Here is a 21,798-nt window from a genome sequence, read left to right as displayed (position 1 = left end):
AAGACCCTGGGGCTCTGCGACCAGGAGGACCAAGGCTATATAAAGACTGTTGGTGTAGAAGCCACAGGCAAAGGGAGGTTCTTGGGGAGAGGAAAGGATAAAATGTGGAGAAGGTGGAAAGTCAGGTCTTTTTAGAAGAAGCAGTGGGCAGATTACACTGCCACCCATCCAGGAAAGAGCAGACTGTTGTTGGTCTCAGCTGGACACCGCCTCACTGTTAGACCTTCTCTGAGGACCTTCCCCTCTCTGGGCCTCAGTATCCCATCATCGAGCAGCTTAATCAAGATGGTTCCAGACTCTTCCAAGATGGCCAGTTCACGATCTTTCCTCCTTTTTTCAGAAAAGGGCACTCACCTCAACCCACCTGTGTTAGTTTTCTATGGCAACCATTAAGACAGTATCATTAACTGGGGGACTTAAAACCACAGAAATTGATTCTCTTACAATTCTAGTGGCCAGAAGTCCAAAATCAGTATGACTGGGCTGAAATCAATGTCATACGTTGTCAAGGTCACACTACCTCCAGAGGCTCTAGGGCATGGTTTCCCAACCTCCAGGCCACAGACCGGTGCCAGTCCGGTCCTGTTAGGAACCAGGCTGCACAGCAGTAGGTGAGCTTGAATGTAATGCATTTGAATCATCCTAAAACCATCCTCCACCCCCCAGTCCATGGAAAAATGTTCTTCCACAAAACTGGTCCCTGGTACCAAAAAGGCTGGGGACTACTGCTCTAGGGGAGATTCTGTGCCTTGCCTCTTCCAGGTTCTGGTGGCTACTGGTGTTCCTTGGATTGTGGCTTCATCCCTCCAATCCCTACCACCATCTTTATTTTGCCTTCTCCATGCATCTGTGGCAAATCTCCCTCTACTTCCTTCTTCTAAGGACATTTGTGACTGCATTTTGGGCCCACTGGGATAATCCAGGTAATCTCTCATGATTTTTAAATCTATCTACAAAGACCTTTTATGCCAATAAGGTAATACTTACAGGATCATGACATGACTTGGATATCTTTGGGGTACATTTTGTAGCCTACTGTACCATCATTTGGGCCTTTCCTGGTTATTTCTATAGTCTTTCCTTGTTAAATAAAAGTTTACACAAGATTCACCTATTCTCAGCTGTCAAGTCAGTGAAAAACACCCATAACTCTTTGTTTACACTCAATATTTAGCCATGCCCTGGTATATTAAGACAACGATCCTCTGTGGTGGATTTCAGCCCTCACCCCATGGAATGTACCCTTCAGCTGGAACTCAGGTGGGACCCATCTTTACCTGTCACAGAATCTGAATCCAAACACTCTGAAGGTCTCAAAACACTCTTTACAGAATTTGGTGAGGTTGTCTGTGTGTGTGGTATGTGTATATGGACTGCATAGGGGGCATGCACCTGCAGAGAAAGTTTTAAAAATCTGGAGGTTCTGGATGCCAGTTGGCCTCCTCTTACAAGGAACCCTTCATATCTTAGGTCTGGGACCTAAGGCTGACACATTTTGAAGCCAAGCAATGTCACATCACATGGCTGAAACACTGACAGTCAGTCTACAATAATAAGCTGCATCAAAATGAATGGATGAATCTGACATCCTACCATACACCTACAAAAGGGCAGGAGACCAAGAAATATTGGAGAATGCCTACCAGATTAAGAGGGGAAAGGAGAGCACCAGGAGGAAAAATTTAGAGAGCCTGTGAGAACCTGACTCCCTTGCTCACTGCCCTGTGTCCACCTTCCACTATTTAGAAAGAGCATGCTCAAGAAGATGGAGTTTATAGTGTGAACAGGAATTCAGCCTTCAGATTCTACCCACCTTGTGATGATGTGACTTGCAGGCAACAAAGATACTCTCACAATCTCACTTCAGCAGAACAGCACCCAGGCTCCTGGGATTTGCTTCTATGATTATAAAGCAGGCCCTCAACAAAGGTTGAGGGCAGCTGGGAATATTGCAGAGTGGCCAAAGTCAAAATGACTATAATGGTTAATAATATGTATCAATTTGGCCAGGCCAGGCTGCTCAGATGTTAAGTCAAACACCAATATAGATGTTGCCATGAAGGTATTGGCTTGGCCTAAAAGTTCGTTTGATATTGTCAATAAGATGGTTCTAGTAGTGTTACAGGGTGCAGCCAAGAGGGGGGACCCCAAATGGGCATTTAAAATGGAGTCCAGAACTCAAGGTGTCCAGGAGATTTTAGGATGTCCTAAACCCCCCGCCCCCAAGGTGTGGGTTGGGGGAAGGGACAGATGGAGCAGGGCCTAGGAGAGCTGTTTCGCATAGCAACAGCCTTGTAGCTAACCTCTGGTGTGGTAATTTAACATATCTATAGCCTTTGGCTGGTCGCTTAGATATGTTAAATAGCTGTGGCCTGCCTCTGAGCCAGGGGAATGGAAGTAACTACCCCACCAAGGTGTAACTGTGGGGCAGGTCCCCCGAGTTACAGCGCCTGCGTGGGAGCTCGCAGAAGATTGGTTCCAGGACATGGGGTCACACCTGCCCAGACTCATGATGGCAGTCCAGTAAAGCCAGAAGGATATGAGTTCTGGCATGTGAAGCCGAGTATGGGAGGAGTCGGAAATGGGACTGCAGAGGAAGATTGGAGTGGGGATTTAAACCCAGACACGGCAGCCCTGAGGGGGAGAACCATGTGGCTGTGAAAGTGCAGAGAAGATCACAGCTATTGAGGAGGGAGAACCACACGGCCTTGACAGAGTATAGACTTCCGCAGCCCTGAGAGAGAGAACCACACAGCTTTAGCAGAGTGAAGACTCCCGCGGCCCTGAGGGAGAGAACCATGCGGCCTTGACAGACTGGAGACTCCAGCAGCTCTGAGAGGGAGTACCATGCGGCTCTGGCAGAATGGGGACTCCCGTGGCCCAGGGGGAGAGGACCATGTGCCTTTGCCAGAGTGGGGACCCCGCAGCTTTAGAAGGGGGAACCACCGCCTGGTTTTAGCAGAGATCCCAGCGACTCAACTGAGGGTGCCAGGAACCCAGGGAGGTCTCCCAGTCGAGATGGAGTACTAACTGGGAATAACCAGAGGACTGCCTGAGCCATGGACTTCTATTTCCTTTCCTGAGATACGGTACTCTGGACTGGGCAAAGGGGGAAGGAAGGAAGGACTGTGTCTGTTTGTGGGTGCTTTAAGGGACTTTAGGATTTTTGATAAAGACATTAGGTCACTACTTTAAGTTAGTATAGCATTAAATAAACATTTCCTTTCCTTTTCATGAATCTCTGGCATTGAGAGACATCTTTCTTCTGGCGGCGGACATAACGGACCTGGGGGCTTCTTTCAGTAATAGTATATTGTCCCAGGCCCCCCTTGTTTGTTCTGTAACAGTAGCACTTCCTTGCCTTTAACGTCATTCAAAACAATTTTGTTACATTGTATTGTGACAGCTGTCATATCAGTGTGGGTTAAAAAGAACATCAAAATTAGTGAATTTTTGTATAGCCATTTTAATATTAAAGATGGAAGAAAACATTTTTGGCATATTATGCTTTATTATTTCAAGAAAGATAAAAACACAACTAAAACACAAAAAAGATTTGTACATGTACGGAGAAGGTACTGTGACTGATCAAATATGTCAAAAGTGGTTTGTGAAGATTCATGCTGGAGATTTCTTGGCTGGACAATGCTCCACAGTTGGGTAGACCAGTTGAAGTTGATAACAATCAAATCAAGACATTAATTGAGAATGATCAATATTAAACCATCCAGGGGATAGCTGACATATTAAAATATCCAAATCAATAAAGTTACTGATGAAAATGAAAAGTATGTCTCTTATTTTACAGAAAAAAAATACGGACTTTTGTCTGGCCCAACATTTTGTAGATGCAATTAACTTTTAAATTAATTGAATTTCAATAAAAAGGGGTTTCCTCCATATTGTGTGGGCCTCAACCAATGAGTTGAAGGACTTAAGAGCAAAGACTGAGTTATGATGAAGAGAAAGGAATTTGGCCTCCAGACTGTAATATAGAAACTCTGCCTGAGTTTCCAGCCTTTCCCAAGACTGCAACATCAACTCTTTCCTGAGAGAGAGTTGTCCAGCCTGCTGGCCTGCCCTAAAATTTCAGGCTTACCTGCCCTCACAATCACATGAGCTAATTTCTTTAGATAGGTAGGTAGATAGATAGATAGATAGATAGATAATAGATAGATAGATAGAGAGGTAGACAAACTCCTATTAGTTGTTTCGCTGGAGATCCCTGACTAATGCAATGCCTATGTGGTCTTGAGGGGTTTCTGAGTTCTGAGAAGGGAATGAGTAGTCCCTGGCTACAACCTGCAGAGTTCACCAGATTGTAGGGAAAGGAGGTTCCCTTGGTGAGAGGGCCCTTGTCCCTCTCAACAGCCTATTTGCTCCCTGACCCAGCCCCATCTTGTGAATACACCTGTCCCACCCTCCAAACCTTCCCTCCCCATGCCTGCTCACACGTGTTGGGGCTTGTCCTCTACAGCCATCTCTGAAGCTCTCCCTAATGGGCCAAGCCATGGAGAGCTCATTGCTTCCTCATTTGGAAGACCTGGAGTTCAAGTTCTGGCCTTGTCCACATCACCTCCCACAGAGGAGGACTGAGGAGGGCCCTGCATTCCAGAATAGTCATTAACTTATTCAGTTTTCACAGTAACCCTACGAGGTAAGGATGATTACACCTTCATTTTCAAACTGTAGAAATAATCCCTAAAAATATAGTCTATATACCCGCATTTTTAGATGTGTGTGGTATGGGGCCTCAGAGAGGTTATGGGGCTAAATTTCTTAAAGAAACACAGCTAGCATGAGGTAGCTGAGAGTCAAGTGCCTATCTGTGTGACTCTAGAGCACAGATGGCAAACACAAAGCCCGTGAGCCAAATCCAGCCCTCCACCTTGTTTTATCTGGCCTGGAACGTTGTTTCTACCCAGAGGCAGTGCCAAGATCCTTGCCCCTAGTTAAGAACTAGTTACATTTATACTGTCTAAAATTACATTTGGCCCTTTGAAGACAACCTTGAGGCTTATGTGGTCTCCGGTGAAAATGAGTTTCATACCCCTGCTCTGGAGCCTGTGTTCTTTCTACTATACCAACCACCCAAGATTGCTATTCTCTGTAGACATGGCTTAAAAATAAAGCACAGACTAAGAGGGGCTGCTCCAGAAACCTGTCTGCCTTCAGAAGTCAACAGGTGCTCGGGCTCAAACACCGAGGGATCAGCAGTGGTTACCTATGTGTGGCTGAAGGATGTAACTGTCATGAGCTTGAGGCTCTTGAAACACAGAAATCACTTCAGAACTGGATTCTGTTCTCACAAGTGACAAATTAGCACTGCTCATTTGGCTAACTTGGGGAGGAGCCTAAATAGAATGGAGCATCTGAGAAAAAGAAAGTGACTTTCTTCCAATAACAGTGTTGTCATTGAGCTTGGATTTCAGTGGAGGTGATGAAGGCTCTGTGGAGATTGGGACATGCTCTCTGGGGGAAGAAAAGGCTGACTTCATCTGCAGCCAGGATAGCAGCCATACTGTAGGAAATTCAAGAGAGGCTCAGTGAGGCTTCCCCACCAAGTCTTCAGCCTTCTCTGCACAAAAAATCACAGAGGCCTTGCTGGGGAGGGGACAAGAGTGCCCGTGAAGCTGATCTGGGGGCTACATGAAGAGAGGAGGGCAACTACCCAACTGGCATCTGAAGTCCACCTTTGCCAGGCAGGTGAGAGAAGCTGAAGAGACTCGGAGGGGAAGAGTGACCTTGGCTTGGGGAAAGAAGATACTTCAGGGAGAAATGCAATAGTCTTGATTCTAGGGAAATGCATACAGACAGGATGAGGGGCTCAAAGCATGTCAGTGGAACTCATCTATTCTCTATTTGTTCATGTAGTCATCCTTTGGTCCATCCATGCATCCACTGTTCATCCTCCATTTCATGCCTTCTTCGAAGTCACTTTGAAATCTGGTTCTGGGTCAGGCCCTGGGCAGGGGTCTTTGATGGGAGGCACAGGGATGAATCTGATGTGGACCCTCATTCCAGAGCAGGGCATTCTCTCCCTGTACCCCTGTCCTGACCTGGGTCCCTCCATCCCAGCAATGCCCAACTTTTCCCAGTTTCATTGTGCCTCTTCTCAGAAGCCATTCCCATAAGTCATTTCCTAACTCATCCCCCTAGAAAACAGGCAATAATAGGTCCTATGTAGTAGGTGAAAAGATGTTGCCCGTAGTATCAGGCCCAATTCCTCAGAACTTCTGAATGTTTCTTTATATGGCCTCAAAATGCAATTAATTTTAGAATCTTGAGATGGAGAGATGATCCTGGATTATCCAGATGGGCCATAAATGTAATCACAAGTGTTTTTATGAGAGAGATTTGACACACAGAGAAGATAAGATGATGTGTCCATGGACGCAGATATGGGGGTGATGTGGTCACAAGTCAAGGGATGCCTGGGGCCACCAGAAGCTGTAAGGGGCACAAGGAACAGATTTCTCCCCTGGAGCTTCTAGAGGGAGTGTAACCCTGTCAACACCTTGATTTAGCCCAGTGATACTGATTTTGAACTCCTGGCCTCCAAACTGTGAGAGAATGGATTTCTGTTATTTTAAGCCACCTAGTTTGTTGTTATGTGTTATAGGAAACAAATAAACCCTGGCAGATTTATTGTAAAGGTTCAAGGAGTGCCTGTATTTACATGCAGGCTCTGGCACATGGTATGTGCTCAGTGAATGGTGACTTCACTGAGCATTGAAAGAACGTGGCAGGCCAAGGGGTTATGTATTCAAAGTCCAGGCAAGAATTGCAAAATCTCCAGCTTCCACAGGCCTGGGTAAACAGAAATCCTCATTGTTCTCTGAGGAGAATTAAGAAACATAAAGATGACTTGATTCATAAAGTAGAAGACTTTCTTTTTTGTAAATATACCTTGCCACCAAATCTAAAAATGTCTAAGGGTTTAGAAAGTAACAGTTCTGAATTTTGGTCACATATAATGTCTCTGGGGAGACCTCTCCCAGGACACAGTGGCACTACATTGAAAAGGCAAACAGACATGGAAATGACACAGGCTTGGGTCACTAGAGTCCTACTGTCATCACAGAGTCAGCTCCCCTCCACCCTAGGCTTCTCATCACACAGGCTCTCAGAGTTAGGGGCTCCCTGAACCCACAAGCCTGTAGGTCTGGCCAGTTTATCCCAACCTGTAAAGTGACAAACTCAGAGCTTCAGAGTAAGCCAGGTGTGAGGATAGTCTCAGTCTTGTATGCTGACCTGATGGCCTGGTTAGCCCCCAGAATCTCCTGGGCCCTGTTTCTAGAGTCCAGGCCCAAATAGCTGGAACACAAAGAGAGAATGAGGGCTCTGTCTTCTCTGGGGCTTCAGACCAGATTAGCAGGCTTTGGTCATCAGGAAAAACACTTCCAGGGCCTGCTCCATTCAAAACAACCCTCAATGGCCACTCAATGAAGGTGGCCCATTCTCTCAGCACTATAGCACTCATCATACCAAAGCCACCATGAGCCCCATCACTACAGAGCCATTATTCAATGCTGCAAAATAGATCCCCTCTGCCTTGTCACAAGCAAAAATATCTGAGAATTGCTTCATGTGAGTGTGCGTGCACCCACATACACATGTGTATGCGGCCATGCACAATTTGCTGGGCTCATTAGATGCTACCAAGAGCCTCATTGTGGAAGAGCCAGATGAATCCTCTTCCTCCAGTCTCCTGAGCAGCTTCCTGAGCAGGCTAAGCAGTAATTTACTATGAATCTTATCCAATAGCAATATTTCTATTTAACAGCACATGTAGAATCTTGGCTTGTTTGAAAAAATGTACCATGTGGTATGTCTACTCAGCTCTGTACTTGAACCCTTGTAAATAGCATTAAGTCACCAGTTCGGCCCCACTGGAAGGACATCGGGTAGAGTATGAAGGGGGGGTTGCCACTGAGGCTCCATGGACAAGCACATTTCCTAAACACTAGGAAGGAGGAAGAAAGACTACCCTCATTGTCCTTGGACCTGCACTGCTATGCCACCATGTCCCTTTTGTCTGATACTAAGCCTTGGACTCTCCATCCCCTGGGCCCTCTGCAATAGAAAGCCAGATGTCAACTGGCCCCAAAGTCAAATGGGCTGATTATAGTGGGCACTCCCTCATATTTTCCTTCTACCCACACCCCAGGCCTGGTTTTGTGCACATGAGTGAGATTGAGACTGCCTAGTGGGTACCAGCCCTAACATTAACCTCATCCACAATTGAGCCAGGGTAGGAGGGAAACAGTTAAGAAAATTCTCCTTCACCTGTGTACCAGGAACTGAACTAGATGCTGGTGATTCAGCTGAATCAGACAGAGTGCCCTTCACCTGAGGGACTTCTCAATCATGGGGAGCAAAATTCACAATCATTTAGGAGCTGTAAACTTTTAGCCAGCCACTTCACTTCTCTGGACCTATAACTGCCTAAATTGGGACTAATAAGAGTAACAGATGTTGAGTTTTTAATGAGATAAGACATGGGCAAGTGCTTCCAAGAACTTAAAGAGGCAGTGAATGTTATAGGTGAGCCCTGTCCATTTCCCACCATGCCCACCAGTGTGAACAAGGAGCAAGAGAAGGGCCCAGAATTGTTGCCACACATACGGTCCTTGGTAATCCCTATGGTGCTTTGGTTTGGTTTCGACTTGATACTGTCATGGCCTGCCCATCTCTGTCCTTCTAGGTTGTGACCCAGAATTCTCTCCTGAGAAATGCAGATAAGAGCCACATTGTCCAAAAAGGTGGACAGGAGAGAGGTTCTAATTCCCTCCTTGAGAGGGAATGGGAAAGCAGAGCAATTACTAACTCCAAACTAGTACCAGAAACCTGGGGAAAACCTCCCTGATTTGAAACAACACCTGCTGCCCACCCTGAACCCATTTTTTTACAAGAAGTCCACTAGTTATTTCCCACCTCTCTTCTCAGCTATCTGATAACAAGCTGAAATCTTGTTGCTATGTCTTGCCAGAGTTTAATTGGCAATCAAGAAAATGTGAAACATATGGAGATGTGTCTGATATCATTGAGTCTACTGTGCATCAGGAGTTAAGAAGCCTGGGTTCTAGATAAAGTGGAGATAACATTAGTACCTGGGTGTATGTTTTTTTAAAAAGCCCCAACAGAAAATAACTGCCCCACTCCAAACAAACAGCAGAGAAAAAAATCTGTAACCCTCATGCCCTCCTGATCATCAAGGCCTGAGTCGAATGCCTATAACAAGTCACTTGTTACCTCCCTTCATGTAAGGAATTGGTATCTTCATTCTTCCCAGCACTAAGGAGACTTCTACCCATGTCATGGAGGCCACATGGAGAGCAGAAGGAGGTATCCCTCCCCCATTCAGCCAGGGAGGCCCAATGGAGAGCCTGAACTCATACTCCCACTCAACAGTAATATAACAGGGTGCAGCCAAGAGGGGAGCCCCAAATAGGGATTTGTAATAGGATCCAGAGAGCTTGGAGATAATTGGCTCCACACCACAGGGCACACCTGCCCAGAATGCTGGCAGCTGTAGCCAATTGTGGGAGGAGCTGGAAATGGGGCTGCAGAAGAAGAATGGCACTGAGATTTAAACCCAGTGAGGCAGCCATTTGGCATGTCTCTTTTGAGACCGGATGTTTCTCTTTTGGGAGTGGATGTCTCTTTTGGGGGGACCATGTGTCTGTTTAGGACCATGCAGCTTTGGTGTCTTGGTTGGGACCATTGGGCTTGGGTGAGAGTCAGGACCACGAGGCTTTGGAAGTGTTCCCTTTTGCCATGTGGAGGGTGCAGGGAGGACTGTGTGCATTTGTGGGGAACTTTAGTTTGTGTTATTTTGAATGAATAATAAATTCCTTTCCTTTTTACTGAATCTTGGGCATTGAGAGATATCTTTCCTTTGGTGGTGGACATAATGAACCTGGGGTTCCTTTTGGGGAATAGTATATTGCCCTTTGAGACTCCCCCTTTTTGTACTATAACAGTTTTTGGCGACCATGAAGGGACCATAATTGTCTGTGGCAGACCAACCCCCTCAGGTGTGAGAGAGTGAGGCTTTGGAGTTTTCCCAGTCTTGAGAATTTCTCTGCACTCCTCCTGAGGGCATCGGCTGCCTATCACGCCTGGAAAGGTGAAAAGGAAACGAAACGGGGAGGGAGCAGAGACGTGAGAGTGTTTTGGTTGAAAACTTGGTTTCTGAGTGCTTTTTTTTTTGAATAATGGAGTGGGAATTTTGGATAATGAATCTGGAAATACCTGGTCTTTACGGCATCTGTATTCTTTTTGCTCTGAACTTTTGCTTGCTTTGTTGGAACTGTAAGAGTAGTTCTGAGCTGGTTCCTAAGTGGAGCCCATTGGGTAGGATCCTTAAGGGATTGGGAGAATTACCGTGCTAAGTCGACACACGAGGATCCCTTGATTGAGCAGTTAATGATTTACTATTGTAGTACAGTGTGGCCTACTTATGTTTTGGGTGATGAGCTGAAATGGCCCATGAGTGGTTCTTTGAGTTACTGCATCATTGCTAGACTGAAACAGTATTGCCAGCTGTGTGAACTATCGGAAGAGTTACACTATCTTAATGCATTTATAATATTGCACAATAGCTTTGTGCCAGAGACAGAGACAACTGTAATGGTCCAGAAGGGAAAAGTGGTCTCAGAACCCCTCCCAGATAGTATAACACAGGAAGAGAGAGAGAATGAGGAAATACACCTCATTAATGCTCTAAACCCAGGGAATGGGGGCTCGCAGGCAGGGGGAACTCCAGTGGTGCAGCTGCCTCCTCAAGAGGTGAGGCCCACCATGACTCCCCGCTCTTTGTGGTGGAGACTTCCACCACAGATTCATACCCTCTGCAAATTGGCTCTGCTCATCAGCCCCACCAACAGGTGGGAGGGGTGTCCTTGGCTCCTGAAACCAGAGCCAAAGCGCCGTCACCATCTATACAGGTGGACACAGCTTGTGTTCTGCTGCCACCTTCACAGGTGGGTGGGGCCTTCGAATTCCCTGCACTGATGGCACCCTACCCCCAGTGGGTTGGGGTCAGCTCTGGAGTCCTGCTGCCACACTAGCAGGTGGGAAGCACCTTTGAGGCCTCCCTGGCTCCCCAAGCTGGAGTCGCCCCGCCACCTTCACAGGTGGGATGGGCCAGCACATTGCCAACACCTGGGGCACCCCACCCCCCCAGTGGGCAGGTGGCAGCTTTGCTCCACAGCCCCACCAGCAGGTGGGAGGGGCCTGGTCCCCTCTGCAGGGAGAAGCCTTGGGGCACCACCCTCCGCAGGTGGGAGGGGCCTCCATGGGGCTGCTGCCCTCACAGGTGATGAAGGTTTCTACACTTCCAGCCTCGCAGGTGATGAGAACTGCCACTGCCATGGTACCTCCTCCTCCACAGGCAGTGGGAGACACCTCAGTACCATCTCCTTTTGTGACCTCCCCTGAAGCAGGGATTTTAAAGCCAACTGTTCTACTTCTACCTGCTGAGGAATGTGTCTCACCCTCCAAAACTCACCAGGGTACCTCCTATAACCAGGGAGCCTTCAAAGGTATAGCCAGCCAATACCCTTTGAGGCAATCCCTGATAGGCGGAATAAATGAGGAAGGCCAGCCAGCTGGTTATTATTGGGCCCATACTCTGTTCTCTACTTCAGACTTACTAAACTGGAGGAATGCCAATCCCTCATATAGGCCCAGAAGGTTGGACAGTCATTGCAGAAACAATGTAAATTGCATGCATTGTGGAGACCTCAGTCCACAGGAAAGGCTGAGAAAATGAATTACACCATAAAGAAGACCTTGACAAAAAATATGCCAGGAAACACATTTAAAATGGGACCAGGCACTCCCCATTGCTTTGCCCCAAATCAGGGTGGCACCCAGAAGTGGGCTTAAGCTGAGCCCTTTTGAAATACTTTATGGGAAACCCCTCCATATTTCTGTTTTAGGTACACCCCCTCTGGATTTGGGACATGAGGCACAAATTAAGCAATATATACAGTATTTAGGGCAAACACTAACCATTTTGCACAAGTTTGCTCATTGCAGGTCTGTCTACCCCTCTGATGAGCCCCTGCACCCATTCCAGCCAGGGGACCAGATCCTACTAAAGACCTGGAAGAGCCAAGGCCCTGAACAGCAGTTGTCAGAACAATGGACTGGCCCCTACGATGTCCTGATGACAACACATTCCTCCCTGAAGCTGATGGGAATTAAGCCTTCGATTCACCACACACAGGTAAAACGGGCACCGCTGAAGGGAGACAAAGACCCTACTGCTGCTGCTGAGGCAGAAAGGGAAAGTTGGACCTGCACTCCGGAGGAAGGTTTGAAATTCCTCTTCCAGAAAGAGACAATGAATCCTTGTACAGGGTGACAGTGTTTGTCATGTCATGAAAGTGTTTGTAAAGCTAAGGACTTTTGGCTGCCACATACTAAGTTTAAGTACTGAGTTTAAGTATAGATCCTTCCCAGTGTGGGAAAGGAACCAGGATTAAAAGAAAATGATGGTTAAATCTGAATGAGTAAAATTAGTATAAAGGATGTGAAACCTGGAGTAAAGGAAACCTCAACTACTTGTTTTCTGGTTTCATAGGAAAGGAGCAAATTTCTAACACTGATTCTGTTTTTGATCAGAAACCTGTATCTGAAGACCTGTTTAAGGTCACCTGTAAGACCTAGGAAAGGTCACTATAACCAGTTGGAGAGCATGCCTTTGCCACTTGGGACCCAGGAAGGGTCATTTGGGGCTGATGAGTGCTTCAGCCAGAGACAAAAGGGGCATGCCTCTGCCAAAAGACCAGGCCTGAAGGAGCATGTCTCTGTGAGGCACTGATGGAGACATTGGTGCAAGAGAATGCCTATACCTGTGCATTGTCCTAGAACTCTGTGTTTTGGATTTTGCTCTGTATCTGCTCTGAAAAGGAAATTGAGAATTCCAGGGAAGTTGAAACTTCATACTCTGTAGGAAAGTTTTGAGAAGCCTGGTGGATATCAGAAAGAAAAGGATCTTCATTCACACTTTGTATTTTTCTCCCTAACTGATCCCTCCAGAATTTGGCATTCTAAAGGAGTGAGTAAAGACATAAGGTTTCTTTGCATAAAACCAACAAGACCAGTCATTAAGAGTGGTTTTGTTAACCAGGACTTTGACTGGAATGTCACGCCTGAAGCAGGCATGTATGGGTTCTGGTCGTTACCAGAAAGCCCTGGGGAACTGGGATTGATTTGCGAAGCTAGTGTAAGCCCACAAGAAAAGCCTGGTGCTTTAGCTGGTTGTGCAGTTCATGGCAGTCTTTCCAGGGAAGGAATGAAGGTTGCTTTCCTGAAAGATAGCCAAAAAGGAACCTGTAGCCCTCAAGGATTTGAGTGAAACAAACTGGTACAGGCAAAGCCAGATGGCATATGTGTGGCTCTACTTCTGTGCCCTGAGGGGCGGACCGAGAAGTCAATCTAAAGGTTCCCTGTGAGTTGCAGCAAAGTGGACTTAAAGATCATAAGTGATCCAGGCTGCTCTTGGTGTGTTTATGCAAATGAACAGTCAAAATTAAAAGCAGGACTCAAAGTAGTCCCTTTAATAACAGTGAGGGTGATCTTGGGAAGAAACATTATGGTTTGAGGAAAATCACAATACTCAGTATTGAACATCAGAAATGGCGCAACTGTCTTGAAAGTTTGCTTTTCAATTTACATGCACAAAGGACCTGTCCAATTGCCACTGTTAAATGTCATTGTAGCAAGGGCCTTGTAACAAGATGTAACAAGACATCTTCCCAAAAGACAGTCTCACAGGCACAGAGACTGGCTTGGGAATTTTTGTGTAAATTAACCTGTATGTTCTTCTGTTTTTGTAGGGCATATGCCTAGAACCTCATTACTTGAGTGATTATTCGTAATACAGGCCTCACTTAAGGATCCCATTTTCAGCATCGCCCTTTGAGACTCAACAGTTTGGCTGAACTAAGTGGTTGGGTTGGTGAAGGGTTCGAACAATCTGTGAGTTTCACTTTGAACTGATTTTCCCTTTTCTGTCTTGATGGCTTGGACAGAAAGGGCCCAGTAATCTGAAAGGAGGGGAATCTTAATATATTTATATATACACCCCTCAGCCCAAGTGAAGTATAGTGGGCCACAAAGGTTTTGGATAGGTGTAGCATGCCTTTCACACCTTCCTCTAGATAAGCCATTCTTTACTTAAGTCCCTGCCTTTGTCATTTAGTGGTTATGATTTAATTGTGCCTTCCAGCTCTTTCCAAATCTGTCACCTCCAGAGTATGACCAGGATGCCAATGGTATAGTAATGCCAGCCTTTGGACACCAAGCCTGCGACTTCCTGGTGACAGCCAACTGACCAGGATTCTGTAAGGTCCTTCCCCTTACAGGAAGGACTCCCTCCATGTGGCACACCCCCCCCTTTTCAGGGTACCCCTGACCCAAGGGTAAGTAGGACAACATCCATGTCCAGCAGGGTGTAGTTACAAGAAAAGACTTTCATCCATTGTCCTTTATAAGATTGTAAAGTGGGTGTAAATCTGAAAGGAGGGATTTGTAACAGGATGCAGCCAAGAGGGAAGCCCCAAATAGGGATTTGTAATAGGATCCAGAAGAGCTTGGAGATAATTGACTCCACACCACAGGGCACACCTGCCCAGAATGCTGGCAGCTGTAGCCAATTGTGGGAGGAGCTGGAAATGGGGCTGCAGAAGAAGAATGGCGCTGGGATTTAAACCCAGTGATGCAGCCATTCAACATCTCTCTTTTGGGACCAGATGTCTCTCTTTTGGGGACCACGCATCTGTTTAGGACCATGCAGCTTTGGTGTCTTGGTTGGGACCATTGGGCTTGGGTGAGAGTCAGGACCATGAGGCTTTGGAAGTGTTCCCTTTTGCCATGGGGGGGGTGCAGGGAGGACTGTGTGCATTTGTGGGGAACTTTAGTTTGTGTTATTTTGAATGAATAATAAATTCCTTTCCTTTTCACTGAATCTTGGGCATTGAGAGATATCTTTCCTTTGGCGGTGGACATAATGAACCTGGGGGTTTTCTTTCGGGGAATAGTATATTGCCCTTTGAGGCCCCCCTTGTTGCTCTGTAACAACAAGGTGTCCCTTTCTCCACCCTCATCCAGAATGTCAAAGGAAATTCAGTGGAGAACTTGGACTTACAATCCCACCTGCCAATAATATGGCAGCATCCCCTTCACCCACCAAGGAGTGTCAGATAAGGCCTGCTATAACAGAGGATTTAAATAAAATACAGAGCCTCCTAATACAATACCTAAAATGTCCAGAACATAATAAAAATCACTTGTCATACCAAGAACCAGGAAAATCCTAATTTGAATGAGAAAAGACCATAGATACATACACTGGGGAAAATCATATGTTGGAATTATCTGACAAGAATTTTGAAGCAGCTGTCATAAAAATGCTTTGGCAATTAATTGTAAGCGTGCTTGAAACAAAAATATAAAAATCTTAGTAAATAAATAAAAGATATTTAAAAACTAAATAAAAACTTTATCTGAAAAATGCAGTAACTGAGGTGAACATTTCTCTGGATGGACTCAATGGTAGATTGGAGATGATAGGAGATTATCAGAGAACTTTAAGACGGAACAATAGAATTGACTCAGTCTGAACAACAGAAGATTGACTGGAAAAAAATGAATAGAGCCTCAAGGACCTGTGAGACTATAAAGAAAGATCACTATAATGAAAGATTATTAAAAATTTGTCATTGCCCTGGTTGGTATAGCTCAGTGGATGGAGCACCAGCCTGCGAATCAAAGGGTTGCAGGTTCAATTCCCAGTCAAGGCACATGCCTGGGTTGTGGGACAGGCCCCCAGTAGGGGGCATGTGAGAGGCAACCACACATTGCTGTTTCTCTCCCTCTTTCTCCTTCCCTTTCCCTCTGTCTAAAAATAAAATCTTTTTAAAAAATTTGTTATTAATACCCCAAGAGGAATAAAAAGGAGTGAGTCTAAAAAGGATTCAAAGAAATAATGACTGAAAATTTCCAAATCTGTCAAAAGGTATAAATTTATATATTCAAGAAGCTGAGTGAACCCCAAGCAGGATAATTCAAATAAATACATACCAAGACACATCACAATCCTGAAAAAGACAAAGCGAGAATCTTGAATGGAGTGAGGAAAAATGATACCTTCCTTATAGAAACAAAACAATTTGAATGGTAGCAGGTTTCTTATCAGAAATCATGGAGGCCAGAAAGGTGACACAACATTTTTTAAGAACTGTCAATTCAGAATTTTAAATCCAGAATAAATATTTTTCTGAAGGAAAGTTAAGAGAATTTATCACCGGCAGACCTACCTTGAAAGAATGATGAAAAGAGGTTCTATAAATAGGAAGAAAATAATAAAAAGAAGGAATATTGGAAAAAAAAGGATAAAAAGAAGTGTAAAAATGCAGGTAAATATAACAGACTTACCTCCTTTTGAATTTTTTGAATTATGTTGGTGGTTTCTGTAAAAATCACAACACTCCTTGATGTTCTCAGTGTATGTGGAAAAATAGTTAGGATAATTGTTAAAAATGAAGGAGGGTAAAGAAGAAACATTGTCAATGCCAGCAGTCTACCAACTAATTATGGGTAGATAAAGTTCACTTTTTTAGACATAAAGAAAAAATACATGAAGAGTCTTTATGTGGCAATTGTTCAATCAACATCAGTAGCAGTCAGTGGTAATATTGCTAATGTCCATAAAGATATGCAACACCAGCTCATTGCTGGGGCCTGAGGAGACTAGATTAAATCACACTAGTTCCTGCTCTGAGATAGATTACAATCCAGTGGGAGAAACAGAAACAACTGGTTGAAGTCTGATGGGGAAATATTCTAATATACAACAATGTGTGATCAGTTGTTTAATGAACACATTATGTCCTCCCCCCCACAAATCCTGTGTTGAAGTCCTAACCCTCAGTACCTCAGAATGTGACTGTATTTGGAGATGAAATGAGACCCTTAGGGTATGCCCCAATTCAATATGACTAGTGTCTTTATGATAAAAGAGAGACAGACACCAGGAGCATGCACACACAGAGAAAAGACCATGTGAGGACACAGGAAGGAGGTGGCCATCTGTAAGGCAAGGAGAGAGACCTCAGAAAAAAACAAACCTGACAGCACCTTGATTTTGAACTTTTGACCTCCAGAACTGTGACAATACATTTCTGTGTTTAATCCAAAAAGTCTATGGTATTTTGTTATGGCAGCCTTAGCAGACTAATATAAAGAGTGTTCATCAAAGCATTCCTTATAAAATGAAAATAATAGAAACAATCTAACTGACATATCCATACAATGGTGCATCATGCATCCATAAAAAGTAATCATTTAAAATAATTTTTAATGATGTAGGACAATATATGTGATACAATAGTAAACTCATGTGATACTTTACATTGTTTCCTCTCTGGTTTCAGCCACAATGCAGTGGACACTTTCGTAGAAGTTCTGACAATATCTCCACCGGGATATTGGGCTTCATGTATTTCCATTGTTAGCCCCAAAACCTTTATCAAAGCAGTGGGGATCCTCCCAACCAGCCTGAAAGCGAAACCCAGAAGTACAGGATTGTTAATTGACTTTAGGAGCACCCCTTAGGTGATGGGTCCAAGAACTGATGAATAAATATTTTACCTCCCACCCTTCATGTGAACAGACAACTGTGGGAAGTTTTCAAGGCATTTCCCAGATATCCTAGTAGAATCAAGGTGCCATTGCCCACAGCAAGCCCCTCATAATTCTTTCTGATATTGACCTTCCCTCCTTTCCTGTCTCATGCTCCCTGCCCATTCACACCTGCTTCTTGGGATTGCCTCCTGTATTAGTCACAGTTCTCCAGAAAAACAGAACCAATAGGTATTGTACATATAAATATGAGTGATTTATTTTAAGGAACTGGCTCATGCAATTTTGGATGCTGGCACATCCAAAATCATCAGGGTGGGCTGTCAGTCTGGAGACTCTAGGGAAGAGTTGATGTTTGTTGTTCAAGTTGAAAGGCTGTTTGCTGGCAGAATGCATTCTTGTTCAGAGGAGGTCAGTTTGTTCTATTCAAGCCTTCAACCAATTGGGTGATACCCACCTATGTTATAGGGATAATCTTTTTTACTTAAAGTCCACTGATATAAACAATTTTTCATACAAAAAACACTCTCATAAAAACATCTGAATAATGTTTGAACAAATAAATATCTGGGCACTGTGACCCAGTCAAGTTGACACATAAAATCAGCCATCACACTTCCCAAATAAACTAACTTCACCCAAGTGCTATCTTAGGTTCTGCTTTAGGGTAACCAAACAAATGGTAACTGAAAAAAGGCAGGATAAAAATGCATCAAGGAAACCATGTTAGACACACAACTGGAAAGAAATAGGGCAAAATCTTAACAGCAGTTGTTTCTAGGAAAGGGAATTATGGGTCACTTTCCCTCTTGTTTTTTTTTGTTGTTGTTGTTGTTGTTGTTGATGATTTTCTGTTTGTGCCTGAATTGTCTGCATAAGCATGCCTTGATAATCAGAAAAAGTGAATGCACACAGCAGATCAATGAAGAATTAAATAAGATAAAAGCAAATTGTTCCTGGAGAATAGAGAGATGAGTGATTTATTGTCCTTGGGGGAATTTAGGAGGACTTGCTGGAAGAGGTGGCACTCAATTTGCCACATAAGGATGAATGGGGTGGAGAGGGCTAAAGAGGACATTCCAAAGTGGGAAAAGTAGTGTGAGTAAAATCACAAAGATGAGAAAGTAGAAGACAAGGATGGCGTTACCCAGTGAGATTAACCTGTAGGGTTTATAAAGGACTTAGGTGAGTCACTATAATTACAGGAAGGGTTCTAGAAGGGTATTCTATACTGGGCAGTGCCCAGAGTAAAAGGCAAAGCATAGATGTGGTTTATAGACTGAGGCCTTAGGACTCTGGTGCTTCTGGTAAGTATGAGAGCCTGATGTTGGGCCCAAGCTTGCAGTGGACATATAGTAATCACAAATGCATTAACCTAGCCTAACTGGCCTTCTATCACAAAGGAAACATATAGGCTCAGTTCTACCCTGACCTAGGTCCCTCCTGCATCTTCCTGCATTTCCTTTGTCCTCCATTCCTTTCTCCTGAGAGTGTAGCTTCCCTCTGGGGGGGTATGAATAACAACTTTATTGTTCTCCCCATCTGTTCTCCCCACCACAACCAAACACACATTTTTCTTTTCTCTTTCTCACTTCTTTCTATCACCACATTTTTTCACACTAAGACATGCTCTTACCAACTCATATGAGACTCACCTTTACACAGGCATGCTCTGTCTCTCATAATTTCTCTCTATCTATCTCTATCTCTATCATCTCTATCTCTATCTCTATCTCTATCTCTATATCTCTATCATCTCTCAGTGCTGTGGAAATGGTCCAAAAAAGACTGGTACCAGAGTAAGTCTAAAGATGTGAAAAGGAGTCAGATTGGAGAAGAAGCATTGGAGGTGCCCTTCATTCCAGTAACAAGGCAAAAATGGTTAGGACCTTGGTACTGATATGCAAGTAAAGGTAGTGATCTTCTCCTCTATCCTTGCCCTTGTAAGAAAGTGGGAGGTTTCTTTACTAGAGGACCATGTTGAAAAAGGATCTCTAATAGCACATGAAAAATAGACATTTCTGTGGAGTTGGGATAGTTTGTATCTTGCAAAAGGCTTCTCTGTTCAATATGCTGAAACAGAAAGCAAACCCTGACACAAGTCACACCTCTGAGCTGGTTTTGCAAGGAATCAAGCCAAACACTAGGCTAAGACATAGAATTCTCAGTCAACCCAGAAGGTAAATTCTCACATAGTGACTTTACTAGGCTAGAGCCACCTGAAAGTTCAGGGAGAGAGGTGAGCAAACAGGGAATATGAGGCAGCCATGAGATTGCACCTCACAAGCCCCCACTGTAAGGGCATCCTTGACCTGTGGCCCTGGTTCTGCCCTCTGAAATCCATTGCTGTGTTTGTGCCAAGGCCATGGGCTGTTCTCAGCAATGACTGAGCTGACATTGTTAGGACCATTTTGGGGGGACACTGATCTCCTCTTCTGCTCAATTCCTGCTTGAGGGCTCCCTGATGGCCTTGCCAAGACTTCCTAAGACTGCGTGATAGTCTAGATCAGGGGTGTCAAACTCATTTTCACCAGGGGCCACATCAACCTTGAAGTTGCCTTCAAAGGGCCTAATGTAATTTCAACTCTTTATCAGCTAAGGAGTAGTTACATTTATGCAGTCCTAAAATTACTTTGGCCCCTCAAAGGCAACTGCAAAGCTAATGTGGCCCCTGGTGAAAATGAGTTTGACACCCCTGCTATATGTTCCCACAGAACCTTCCTTCCCTCTCTCCTTCACATGGGGTTAGACTTGCATTGTTATCTAACAGATCTTCAGAGTTCTCCAGCCCCCACCCCATTTTCTCTAACAAATGTTTCCACTAAAAAAATCCTAACATAGTAATCCTATCTTGCCTCTGCTTCTTGAAGGACCACAGCTACTATACCTTGATAACTTCTGTGTTGACACACCAATTAGCTGGGCTCAGAGAAGTGTTTGGGCTTAGCCCTCTACTGCCCCAACTTCTTCTGTCTGTCCAGGATAGATTTTTAGGAGAAACAGGCCAGTGGAAGATGAGAACCATGGTATAGCTTGAACCCTTATGTTAGCATGTATTCCTCAGCCCAGGGTGATCACCAGTGCCAAATATCACCCGTATTCTATCTAAGATTTATACAGTGTGACTCAAAATTCATTCTCTTTCCTTTCCTCTCACTAATTTTTTCCTTCCTCCTGCCTTCTCCCTGAGTAACCTCAGCCCTTTGACCTTGAGGGACAGAGATTACTCAGAGGCTGGGAAAGAACATTTTTATCATCATCAAAAATTCTACTACCTCCTCTTGCATCACCATCTCCACTTTCACTTCCACCATTACCACCATCATCTTCATCATCTCCACCACCTCTACCACTACCACCTCTACCACCTCCAATGTCATATATGTCTCTATTTCTGTCTTCATCACCACTACTATCTCCTCCATTACCACCACCATTTCCATCACCTCCATTATTAACACAACCACTATCAACTCTAACACATCCACTACCATTACTACCACCTCTATCATGTCCCTTACCTCCACCACTACCAATGCCACCACTTTCATCTCCTATCAGAACTTGGACCTCCACCATCACCACATTTACCTCCTCCACCTGCATCTCCATCACCACTATCACCACAATCACCACTACCTTTCCCACACCTTACAATTTCCTCTACCACTTTCTATAAAACTCTAAAAAGTGTTCTGAGCACATTATTGTACCACAACTGGCAATGTGAATGTATAGTGAGACCATGTTTCTAGTGTACGGTTGATCTGGGTTCAATTACTGGATCTATCCCTTACAGGCTATGTGACCTAGACAAGGTTTACCTGACTTTGCTAAGCATTTGTTTCCAAATTTGTAAAGTGAGGGTGAGAAAAAGACGGTTGCAAGAACTACATGAGATCATCCACACAAAAGGCTCCAAATGAGCCGTCATTATTACTTGTAGTACCATCAATATCTTCATTCTCACTTAGCAGAAAAAGAAAATGCACTTCAAGGAAGTTGATTAGCTGAGGATAGCAGAGCCATTCATTCATTCATTCATTCATTCATTATTCATTAAGTACCAGCTCTATGCCAGACCCCTAACTTGATGCTAGGTATTCAACAGCACAGAAGGAAGAGCTCCTGACTATAGAG

At 44.5% G+C, this 21,798-nt stretch overlaps 1 pseudogene; it reads left to right on the top strand.

Moving 5' to 3' along the window:
• The window catches only part of LOC114505742, a 107,728-nt pseudogene extending 95,352 nt beyond the window's left edge, over nucleotides 1-12,376 (top strand).
• The last annotated feature ends 9,422 nt before the right edge of the window (nucleotides 12,377-21,798 follow it).

This window comes from Phyllostomus discolor, chromosome X (assembly GCF_004126475.2).
Source record: "Phyllostomus discolor isolate MPI-MPIP mPhyDis1 chromosome X, mPhyDis1.pri.v3, whole genome shotgun sequence".
Taxonomy (NCBI): domain Eukaryota; kingdom Metazoa; phylum Chordata; class Mammalia; order Chiroptera; family Phyllostomidae; genus Phyllostomus; species Phyllostomus discolor.
This window is presented reverse-complemented; position numbering and strand designations above follow the sequence as displayed.